Source organism: Ochotona princeps, chromosome 26 (genome assembly GCF_030435755.1).
Source record: "Ochotona princeps isolate mOchPri1 chromosome 26, mOchPri1.hap1, whole genome shotgun sequence".
In the NCBI taxonomy this organism is placed as follows: Eukaryota; Metazoa; Chordata; class Mammalia; order Lagomorpha; family Ochotonidae; genus Ochotona; species Ochotona princeps.
The window spans coordinates 15,718,527-15,731,146 of NC_080857.1; the positions used below are offsets into that span (position 1 = coordinate 15,718,527).

The following is a 12,620-nucleotide window of genomic DNA, read 5'->3' on the forward strand; positions in this document are numbered from 1 at the left end:
GGTGGCAGGGAGTGTAAGAATTAAGAGCTGGAATTGGACAGACCTGGATATGACAACCAACTTTAGGAACTTAACTAAGTCTATCAAGCCTGAGCTTATTCCTAAACTTCCCTAACGCTTAGTCTCCTAATCTAAAACATGAGAATAATCACGGGGCATATTTCATAGTTACTCTGAGGCATTCATTCGATAAAGCTCTTATCCCAATTCCTAGCAATAAAAATCTGAATTGATATTATCATGTTGAACAATGCTTGCAGGCACAAACAAGTAATTACAATTCAGTGTAGTAAATATCCAATAGGTAGGGACAGGAAAATGAATAACCAATACTGAGGATTAGGGAAGGTTTCATTCAGGAGGTCACACTACACTGTGTCTTAGAGAATAAGACTTTGCCTGTAAAGGGAATAATAAGATGCTAGCTGCAAAAGATGGCATAGACAATGGCATGACCATGAGAAACCCACGGAATATTCAGGAGGTGGTGAGAATTTCAGTGAAGTCAGAGTAATGGACATTGTGCATGGTTCAAGATGCAGCTTGGGGTCTTATCTGCTCTGTCCTTGAAGCACTGGCAAGGGGAACTAGTGCTGTGGTCTAGGCTTGGCCCCGTTATTTATATCATAGGCTCTTGCCTTTTACTTAAAAAGCATTTGAAGCACAGGCACCAACATGGCTTAAGAGAGAGGTAAGGTTTATTCAGAGGGTGACATATGTGGGCCATGTTCAGGGAGAGTGAATCAGCAATTAAAAGGGTAAGGGACAGAGATGGCTACCTTTTGTCCTCAGTCTACCTGCAGGAAGTAAGAAAGCAAATGGGTATGCAAGATGTTAAAAGTTGGAGTGTTCCAGAGCTGAACAGAGTCAAAGCCAACAAACCACGTGACGAGGCATGTTAGGGAGCACACAAACACCCCCTTAGCACGGGCTTTTAAGGGGGTTTTACGGGGACGCATTTATGCAACAATGCAACATTGCCCCTCCTCCTAAGGTCCCCGGCAATGCCTTGTAATCATCCTTGGATGCGCAGGTAGGCAAAACGAATTACACAGGTGGGGGAGGTGTGGCTTTCCCAATTTGTGACTCTGAACTAGCTGCCTACTTAAGACCATGTCAGTAGGGACCGGCGCAATGGCGTAGCGGTTAAAGTCCTGGCCTTGAACGCACTGGGATCCCAAATGGGTGTCGGTTCTAATCCTGACAGCTCCACTTCCCATCCAGCTCCCTGCCTGTGACCTGGGAAAGTAGTTGAGGATGGCCCAAAGTCTTGGAACCATGCACCAGCGTGGGCAACTAGAAAGAAACTCCTGGCTCCTGGCTTTGGATTGGCTCAGCTCCAGTCCCTGTGGTTGGACAGATCTTCTTCTCTGTCTCTCCTCCTCTCTGTATATCTGCCTTTCCAATAAAAATTTTAAAAATCTTTTAAAAACAAGGACCATATCACTAGTAGAGAAGAATTTAGATTGCAAGAGGCATGATTATTCTTGTAATGTACTAAGGGTTAATGGGTGAGCAAATGGCTAGAGGGGTAAAGACTGACATGGAAATATTTCCAAAATAGGATGGATATTGTTGAGAAACCATGACCTGAGCCAACTGTGCTGCTTATTCCTGTCTGGCAATTTACAATCATTTATATAATATGCTGTACAATTCATTTGCCCATAACCATCAAATCCATATGAGTAAAACTGTAATTGAACTTCTTTCAATCCCAGCTTCTCATTGTTATTGTGGTCAGTCAATTAATTAAGTGCTCAACACATTCATTAAGTGTTTCTTCTGGAAAAGAAGAACCTGGGGCGCAGCGATGTGGTGCTCAGGTTACATTGCTGCTTGTACCAGTGACAGGCAATACTGGGGCATCACCATTCAAGTCCTGGCTACTCTGCTTCCAGTCCAGCCTTTGTAACATGTTTGGAAAGGCAGCAGAAAATGGATCCAAGAGTCTGGGTCTCTGCCTCTTACTTGCAAGACCCGGATGGAGTTCCATGCTCCTGGCTTCTCTGTGGCCCAGCAATTGTGGCCATTTAAGGAACTGATCAGTGGATGGGTCTCTCTCTCTCTCTCTCTCTCTCTCTCTCTCTCTCTCTCTCTCTCTCTTGCTCGCTTTATCTCTCTCTCTCTCAAATTCTACCTTTTTGGAAAAAAACAATACATCTTTAAAAGAGGGAGAGGTGGTGCTTTTTTTTTTCTGCCCTAATGATTCCATAGGAACAGTTCTGCCCCATTCCTTAAGTAGAAGCATGTTTGATGCCACAGGTCAACCTTTTGTCTTTTACGAATTCATTTTTTCAATGAGAGAAAAAAATGCACTGGCTTGCTGACATAGGAAGGGTGTGATGCTCACCTGCTTATCTCCCAGGTGAGCACCACTCTGCAGCAAGCTGCCTTTTCCGCTGCACTTCCTGCAAGACTTGTGAATTCTCTGCTACAGGTCTACCAGAGGATACTCTACCCCAGAATGAATACATGGATAACTAAAAGTTCGTTCTGCACCACGGTGTTCCTAAAGACACTTTTTGTTTGCTTGTTTTTGAAAGTATATACTGAGTGTCACAATGAACACAACAGTGAACATTTTAATCAGGACTGATTTCTTAGAGATAAGTTTTGGGCCATTTTTTAAAATCTTTAAATGACAAGAAAATCATAGAATGTACACACACTGACAAACCTGTGTATTTTTTCAACCTTGTCCTCGTTCAAAAAGAATAAACTGGGGGTAGATCTTTCTTACAGGTAAGTGACCACCTGGAGCACCCACATCTCAAGGCAGAGCTCCATGTGCCTCCAGTTCTTGACTTCAGCTTCCCATAGTGTGCGCTGCGGGAGGCAGCTGGTGGCTCAAGGAGCAAGATCCTTTCACCCTCCTGGGAGACCCAGACTAAATTCCTGGGACCAAACTTCAGCCGGGCTTAGTCCTGCTTGTGGCGGGCATTTGGACAGCGAATCAGTAGATAAGAACGCTCTCTCTTTCCCTCCACCACTCTCCTTACAAATACATTCTCAGAAATTAGTAAATTAGTCATGCAAGAATCCCAAAACTTGGAAAAAAACCATATGGATATTTATAGATTTTTAATCTACATGGACTTTACTTATTTCTAACAAATTTCTTAAGCCTAAGATGAAAATAAGAAATCCTCCACTACCTCAATAAATCTGTAATTAATTGTCTTGGCAGTAAACATATCTACCCTATTTAGGCATCCCAATAAAACAGGGTGATTGGATGAGAGTGCAGAGACTACCAAGGTCTGCACAGGTGACCAATAGCCAAGGATTGTTACATTCCCTCCTGCTTCTTTCACTCAGTTCAGAGTGTAAGAAAATAGTGAATATCAACTATGCATTTTTAGTCACATTTATTGTATTGACCTTCACTTGTTTATACATATTTACACACACAAGCATAGTGATCTCTAATCATTGATATATAATGTGGATGAGAAAGCATTCAGGATGTCTTCTCATCAACTCATCAACTTCCAGTAGTGGTAACTTCTGAGGAAGGAGACAGGAGATGGAGTCAGGTGAGTTTTAAAAATACAAACAAATCTCTATAATACCGAGAAACTGACCAAACAACAAGACTGTGCAGTCTGAGTGATGGCTAAATTAATGTTTATAATATCCTCAACTATGGAAGCCATACTTTCTAGTTTTGGAAAATATTTCATATATTTTTAAAAGTTAAACTTCAGCAGGTGCTCCTGCTAAAACACCTAATCACCCACTAACTCTTGAATGTCTCTTGGCTATTGTTTGCAGAGATATCAACTCAACAGTTCTGTGCTAAGAGCAGCCATGTCTCATGCTTTTTCAGACTCTCCCCTGGAACACAGGATGTGTCAATAAACATGTGTAGAATGGCACAGCAATATAGTTGGATGGATAACAATGATTCGAAAGTAGTCAGTTCCCCTATTGCCCCCTTATTGCCTTTGGCCCTCCGAAAGACCCCCTGCTCAGTGCTTTGGTGTCATGGAGTTCAGCCTGGCTTCCAAAAGAAAAGGGAGAAAACGCTGATGGAAACTGAAGGACAGATGGTGTGTGATGCAGAGCCAGCAAACAGTAGAAGTCAAATAAGCCTGGCCTCTGGGTTGCATCGCAGGCATCTACCACCAGCCTCTCAACATTTCCTTTGCCACAGTAGAATAAAATCATGCTACATTTCTTTAAGAAAATTCCCCACTGAAGCTGTGCCCAATCCCTGCACTTCATGCTGCAGAAAGTCGAAGGGCAGCCCAGTCCTTCCTTCGTGGGCTACCTGGGCTCTAGCCTGCAAGTCTAGACAGAGGAGCTTGTTAGAAGGCCCTGAAGTCAATGCCTGGACAAGATCAATAAGGCTTTTTATGACACAATGAAAACTTTCTATTTTGTTAAATGTGGCTAATCTACCACTTCTGCAGTTCTCTTAAAGCTTTCAGTGCCAAGTACTAGAGCCCAGGTGATTAAAACCCTGTTTGAAGACACAAACTTGGGAACTTTGTCAGCAGAAGAACAAATTCTAGGAACCTGGGCAGTCTTCTTTCATAGCCAAAGTGCGTTTCTCTTTTCCTCCCAAGTAAATAACTATAGTAGTGAGGAGATGGAAGGTGATACGGATACAAATAAAATTTACCCCCCACAATAAGCCTTTAAGAAGGAACGGAGCAAACCTAGGGTCCAGATGAACAAAAGGAAGGGAGCTGAATTCAGGGTTGGAGGAAGATGGGGTATGTCGAAGGAGAAGTGGCAGGATGAGCTCTATAAAAGGGATACAGACATAAAGATCAGTGACCTGCTTCAAGAAACCTGAAGAAAGAATGGTTGTAAATTCAATTCTAGCACTAGTTGTGTGCATGACACAGGAACGAAGTATTTACTTTCTACCATTTTCTCATCTCAGACAATTAGCCAAGATTTTTTTTTAGAGCCAGAAGACTTTTTTTTTCATTGAGGATAAGGAACAGGAAAATTCTGGTTAATCCCTGTTAACCAGAGATTATCCAATATTTGTTGTAATGAATTAAAATTACCAGAGTTCAAAACGCCACTAAAACTAATGTGTGATTTATACAAATGACACAATCTCAGTGTTCCAATCGGAGAGCGGGACTTGATCCTAGAACACTTGGGGTGCTTTTTATTAATCTCAAAAAAGTTTTGTATAGAGAAATTTAACCAGTTCCATTTTACAGATGGTTTTCTCTAGGTCTCTGAAAGACGCATTTCACTTCCCTGTCTTTGTGGAGCATGACACCAGCCTTGCAGACACAGGCACTGTGTGAGGCACAGTTAGGGCTCAATGCCCGCACTGCTGGAGAAGTGAAAGAGAACTGTGAACTGCGGTCGGATCCCTTTATAACAAGCTATGTAAAAAGAGGTGAAGCTGAACATTTAAATGTTCTTGTAGGTCCAGCTCCAGAGTTCTAAGTGGTTTCATAGACTCCATTACTCGAAGTAGTCTGTTCCACGTTGCCTGGTTTTCTTACCCAGGGGCTTTAACAACAATGGCTACAGATTCCAGAGGGCTGGTCACATGTGAGCCAATCAATATGTTCACCTTTTTATCTGTGCTACCTCCTGGAACTATCACAATTGTGAGAAGCAAATGCTATGACAGGACCTTATGTATGAGAGTGTCAAGGGTGAAAACGCCTCACAACCAGGTTTGACGGACTGCAAAGCCTTTATTAATTCTTTTCTGTTGGCCTTCACTGACTCACCCAGTAACCTCCCCAAGTCTCATGTACACATGGAGCAAGCGGCATTAATGGACAACTCCTCCGGAGCCTCAATGCTGCTTCAGGGAATCAGGCCTTGAAAAGTCTTAAGGCTATGCCTAATCCTAGATCATCACTGCTCCCTCACTCCTGTGTCCTCCCCATCTAAAGGTAAGAAAGCTCCCTCTTGGGAGCTTTGGACTTTATCCAAGTCCTTTCAAGATGCAAATAACTCAGGCTAATACCAAGAGATGCTTGCCTCCTTGCAGGGGCCAAGGAAATTTCCAGTGACATTCTTTTGGTATGGAATGTTAGCATTTCTGGTCCTCTGTCAATCACAGACTAAATAAAACAAACAAAGGAAATAAGACAAAGGACCACAATCCCAGCCTGTCCTGCTAAAGGTCCTGACATCTTATCAAGATAAATACCCACTGAGGTGCCAAGTTGGCACAGAGGCAAGCTGCCAAGTTACTTTACTTCTACTCCATCACTAACAGATCTTAAGAAAAAGAGAAACTCCAACATTTTCAGAAATTCTGGTACTTTTTTTAAATTTATATTTTTGCATAACTAAGAGGAAACTTCGACATCTCCCTAGTTACATGCTCTAGTTTCACACTTAATGCTCAGGAAGAGTAACGAGTCTGTTAGGAGACTCAAGTTGGGAGACACTGCTAGGGAGTTTCTGAGCCAGGGCTCCCACCTTATCCCATTAGTTCCGGACCAGGGCTCTCCTCTAGATTGTTAGCTTGCTGCACTCCAACATTTCCATCCTAGACCTCCAGATCCTTCTCTTACTGGCACCCAGTGTGCTTGTCTTGGCTTAGCAAGTCCCTTTTGGAAAGGCTGTCTGAGTTTCCTTCTGGGAGCATAGGGCAGGTAGGAGCATGTCCCAACAACCTGATATCCCCTGGATTTTGACAATAGGCATGCACTGCTCTTCTCTTCCCAGATCCACATCAGCCAAATTGTTCAGTAGGCAATCTTTTCCGTATCCTTGTCCATCTACATCCTTTCTTCTGCCTCAGGTGTTAAATAAGCTTCCCAGAGCATGAACAACTAGTTGTGAGAAGTTTTAATTTCTAAGGAGGGAACATTGTGCAATCCAATGGTAACAAGTCATGCTTACAGAATTTCAGGCATCAGAAAGGATAGGGACACAGTGGGTCTGTAAAATCACGTGGACTAGCAATTGCTAGTTCTAATATTCCTTAATGTTTCCTGTGCATCTATTTGGGGTAGATACAGTGCTTTGACTATTCAGCTCTATACACCCAGCAAATAAACTTGATTGTTCCTGCTTTCAAACACAGTCTAGAAAAAATTCCACACTGAACTGAAAGCCAAGAATAGGGCATAATAACCGAGAACCTATTATATGTTCATTAGGGGCTCTGTCCCATAATACTAGGCTTCTTCCCAATCACCTTATTGTTTTTCTAGTTGGGTGGCCAGAGATTGAGTTAGTGCAGAAAAATGTTATCTCTTATGGAAGAACCATCTCTCTGTCATAGTCGCCCTTTATGCTGCCTGCAGAATGGCAAGAAGAAATCCAAAGATAGGGGCAAAGAAGTCCACTGACTATTTGAGTCATCAGACACTAGTGCACAAACAGAATGGCTCATGATTAGGTGACCAAATGCCTTTCATAAGTTGGCAGCCACACGTTTGAAAAACAAGTGTTCCTTTCTACCTAAAAGAAGACAGGGTTGATGCTGAAGGCTACAGAAAAATTCTAGGGAGCAGAACTATGCCTTTTCCTGAAATTTGCACTGTGCAATCCAGGGGCAAAAAAACTGGTGAATTAATACACAAAATGTATAAAGGAAGGCAGTGCTGAAACATGACAGGTTTTGAAGTCAGACAGAATCACACCTTTCTTTAGAAGATATGTGACTACCAACAAATTACTCAACCACTTCAAACTTCAGTTTACTCATCTTCAAATTAAGAAAACCAATAATTTGTAAGTCTTGGGTTTGTGGTAGTGATTCATTGACAGACACAATATGCGGAAAACACTGGCATGAGGTCATTAGTAAGTAATCAATGAATGGTAGTCTTAACAATGGCAGCCTACTAAAAATGGCACTCTAGATTGTGCACAAACTCTATCAGTAACATCAAAGGAGTTTAATAGAAAAGCATAAAAAACCATTCACAGCAAAGCTTTTTCTCCACAAAGTCTACAGCATGAAAATATGAAAAAGTCAAGGAATATAACAGCCACAAGATCAGTATCACAAGTCTTGTAGCACTTAGCCTTGGTCAGAAGAGGCACTTGTTAACCCTGAGTGTTTCTCCTTGTCCATTGCCTTGCAACCACAGATATACCCCAGTTTAAGGCAGTGTTAATAGTGACGAGCTATAAGAGAGTATCACTGTCAGACAGTTCCACTTCTTAGGGTTCCTGTCCACTGCTTGACACTGTTCTATGAGGAAATAAAAGTCCATGAGGGATTGCTAGGTCCTAAATGCATTTCCTCTGGCCACGGAGAAATGGATCCACAGGGTCACCAGAGAAGTCAGCTGAATTGTACATAACTAAGTACTTGACTTAGAGAAACAGTGACACCATGGTTGTGTGGTGTATGACGTTCTGAGGTAGACTTCCTATATTTCTACCTTGGCCATATTCAAAACATCTTAGTTTATTGCCTCCAAACTGCACATGTATTTTGGGTGCAGCTTAAATCAAGCAGAGGCATTTAGAAAGGCTGGCATCAGAAGGAGTTGCAAGGGTGAAAACTCTCCAAATTATCACTCATTCAGCAGGACTGTAGTGCTGTGACCTAACTCCATCCCATTCCACTTTTTAACTTTATAGGAATAATCTCCTTTATTGCTAACCAGAAAAAAATCTTATCCCACATAACTAGCATTTTAGTACTGATAGGCTGTAAGCCTATACCCTTTATGTAAATTGCCGTGAGTCTACCACCTTTAAAGTGCCAGCTCCAACGTGACAAATCCAAATGTCCCAATTCATTTCAAAGACATCAGTCCATCTCACATGAAAGCGGCAGCAATTTAAAAGTAATATCAACTAATAGATGCAAATGAAAAAAATACATCAGCCCAAACATAGATGGTAGCTAGGTGAAAGTAAATTTTGCAAGCAAGGATAACAGTGCTTAGGTACATTTTAATGGAATAAAATCTCACTAATATTTTCTAATTGGAAGCAATATAGGTGTGATGAATAAAAAAAACTGACACATTATTTTTGAGAGAAATTCTGGTTAGTTACTGCCAAGAACATGAAAGAAGAAAATACAACTAGGTAAGTATGTATGGGAATTCTTGCAAACCATTTTTAGAAAGACACCTTCGTTAAGATACTCTTTTGTAATCGGCATATCTGAATCCCAATAATTGTCTTAAAGTAATGGAAATTGGTATTGACATGACACTACAGAATGTACTAGCCATTGTCTCCTTTTGTTTTGTAAATCCTTCTCTCAACCTGCACTGTGCAAAGGTAAATTTTAGGTTAACACGACTAAACTGGAAACATACATAATTAACAAAGCCAAAATTAATGAGAAATTATTAAAAGGCAAAAAATACCATTTTAAACCTTTGTACTACTTCTTATTAAAACACAGAAATCAGTTTTTCTGGGTGCTTTGTGGAACTGTGGGATCATAAAAGGATCAACCAAAGTATTTTCCTGTGTTGTTAATTCCCCGCCTTGCCAGTCCTTGAACTCCACTGAATATGCCTCAGCTCCAATTTTCATCCCAGCCTGAATCCTTCCTTTTCCCAACAGCTCATACCACAAAGGAATAAAACATTCTAGAGAGAGTGATACAAAAAGTCCAGAATCACACTTGCTTCCAAACTGATGGAGACCCTTAATTTGTTTGGCATTCCCTAACAGCCTAAGGACAGCTCTCATCCCGATTCTCATTGTTAACCTATGTGACTTTGGGCATGTTATTTAAACTCACTAAACTCAAGTTTCCTCACCTATAAATGGGATTCCTGTGGGGCTATAGTGAAATAAGACAATCACATAGAGCATTCGTAAGTATTTGATAAATTGCCACTATTGTTTTAAGTGGTGTTCAATGAGATTTCCAGCACCACGAACAGGGACAGACATTTCATCTTCTTCCACATTCTCTGACTCCCAGATACCAATAAAAACACCACAGAAGGGGGCATGCCTGCTTTATCAGTGACCACTCCCCCCGCCGCCCTTCTACCCTTTCAGGTACATGGAAGCATGCATTTGAACCCACAGCACCTATGCTAACGAGGTGTGCATTTGTTGAGCCCTATACTGATCCATTTGTGAACAGACACCAGAGGAAGAGGGGCGAATCAGACAATATACAGGCAGTTTGTTTTTCTAGCTGCCCAATATGTTATCTGCAAGAAGCTAAGGAGTGTGCTTTCCAAATATTACATAAAGGACCACAGCAACACTTTGCTGGATATTCTGTCTGCATTTGTCAGACAGGATAAAAATCTCCCCACAGCAGGAATTGTTTCAAATGTACTTCTTTTCTTTTATCAGACCCTACCATCATTATACCAACCTGCTTGCTGGTTTCCAGGAGAGTAAAAATAAGTAACCCTTTGCCTAATAAGAGCCTCTAGACCTATTTGATCTTCAATATAGTATCCGAGTCAGCTTGGACTGCCACAGCAAAAATAACAAAGATGAGTTCAATAACAAGTGTTTATTTTGTAAAGAGTTGTTCTTACCACATCAAAGCAAAGCTATGGGCACCATTCTGATGTGGTGGCCCAGACAATTATTAATGTGTATTAATGTGATGAGCTTGAGATTTCTTGTCTTCTAACACACATTCAAAACCAGACACACATGAACACTCATATCATGCAATGTTTCACGTACTGAAAAACCAAGACAAGGGGAGATAGAGAGACGAGAGTGGACACATAGGTACAAGCTTATGTACGTTTATAACACATACTGTTTTCTGAGACAGACTCACCATTAAGGGTACTGTGATCTGGTCTGAGATCTCATGCCACAGACCGAAGAGATAGATTACAAAGGGGAGAGGATCTTTGCAGATTACAAAGTAGACTCAGAGCAGGAACTCAGGCCTTATCCCGCCCTCCGAGCTGCCCCAACCCATTGGCACAGGGCAGATGAACCAAGAAAAGGATGGACAAAGAAATCTCTACCAGGTCAGGATGCATCCTGTACCCTACTCAGAAAATTCACCTTGAGGTTTCCAGTATGTCTGGGCCAAAGATACTCTAAATGCCCACTTTCACAAATGCCCAGCCCCAGGCTCAGAAAGCCCAGTGATAAGTTCCAGTTCTAAAAGCTGATGACATGCTCATTGTACAGCAAAGCTCACACATGAGACAAAGCTCTAAGCATGCCTCCAGTTCCAAGCAGGACCCTGGAGTGATGTGAGAAGGCAATGAGCATTCTCTCCTGCTCCCACTGGCTCCTCTCTATTGGTAGCCACTCAATAGGGAACGGCTGTCAGCAATTTCCTTCCTCCAACAGCTGGTAGATGGCTTTCTGCAGTTAGCTGTCATTTGTTTCAATTATGTATATTAATCATAGCCTTCATCCTGATGGTATTCTTCAGGGAAAAAAATTAGGGCTTTTGTTTTATTCACTAAGCTGCTTCCTCACTCAGAACAAAATTTAGTAGTGCAAAGAGAAAGGGGAAATGATAGGTCAGAGGCGACGTAGGCTCAAATGCAGCAGTGTGTGAGTGGGTGTAGGAGCATTTAACTCCCCAGAAGCCAAGAAGTTCAAAGCACAACCTGGGGTCAAGGACATCCCAACAACACAAACACACAACTGATTCGGTGTAATTTATAATGATATATAAATATCATTCATTCTTTCATCACATACCAATTTATTCAAACATTTATTAAGCTTCTGCTATATGCTAGGTTGCATCATCTTCTGATAATCTCCAGTTAGGTGTTATAAGGACAAAACCCAAGGGAATTAGGAATTATTTCTGAAGCAGAGTAGTGTTGTCCCACATCACTCATATCTGTTTGTGCCTTCCTGGGCCTATTCATATTCTCTCTTTGTTTTTTTTTTTTTCTAGAAACATACAGAGCTATTATCCACTGGTGCATTCCCCAAATGTCCACAACAATCAGTACAAAGCTAAGCCAAAGCCAGGCATGGGAACTCAATCCAGACACCCCTCATTGTTGACAACAGACCTATTACTTGAGCCATTGCAGCCACCTGGCAGGCCTGCATTGGAAGCAAGCTGGACAACAGGAGTTGAAGCTAGGATTCACACTCTCCAAGGCAGGACAAGTTAATGTCAGCCCTCCCCATTTAACAAACATTCATAGCAGACGAGGTCTAAGGCAACAAACCATGAGCTGAATAGTCATTTTGTCCTCATCACCTCACAGTCCAGTGAAGGAAACAGCCCACAAATGAACAAGCTTAAAGAGGAACACAACTCGAACTGTGTTAAACTCTGTGAAAACAAGATCAGAGAAGCCTGACACTCAACAATTAGGGAAGAAGATTTTGTGAAGAAGCAGAATTTCAAAGGAAACAAGCAAATGAGCATGGAAGGTCTTTGGGAAGATGGGGATAGGCCTACCAAGGCAAAAAAACAACTTCATGGGTTGGAAGGCTCATGGAATGATCATGTGTAAGAAGAGAACAGTACTGGTCAAATGAAAGAGGGGCTGAAATGTTAACTCAGGCTGCCTTTGAGAAATCTGCCAGGGAATCTGGACTTTATCCCACCCAAAAGGGGAACCATTAAAGAGTTTTAAGCTGGAAGGACATGATATATTTTACGTTGTATATAGGAACTAATACCTCCACCTACAATGCCAGCATGCATATGGACACTGATTTGTGTCCCAGCTGCTCCACTCCCACCACTTCCTATCCAGCTCCCTGACTGTGGCCTG

At 41.8% G+C, this 12,620-nt stretch overlaps 1 protein-coding gene across 6 annotated transcripts in view; it reads right to left on the reverse strand.

The window, feature by feature from the left end:
* The window catches only part of NRXN3 (neurexin 3), a 1,344,948-nt gene that overhangs the window by 1,001,964 nt on the left and 330,364 nt on the right, over nt 1-12,620 (reverse strand). The window lies entirely within an intron of this gene.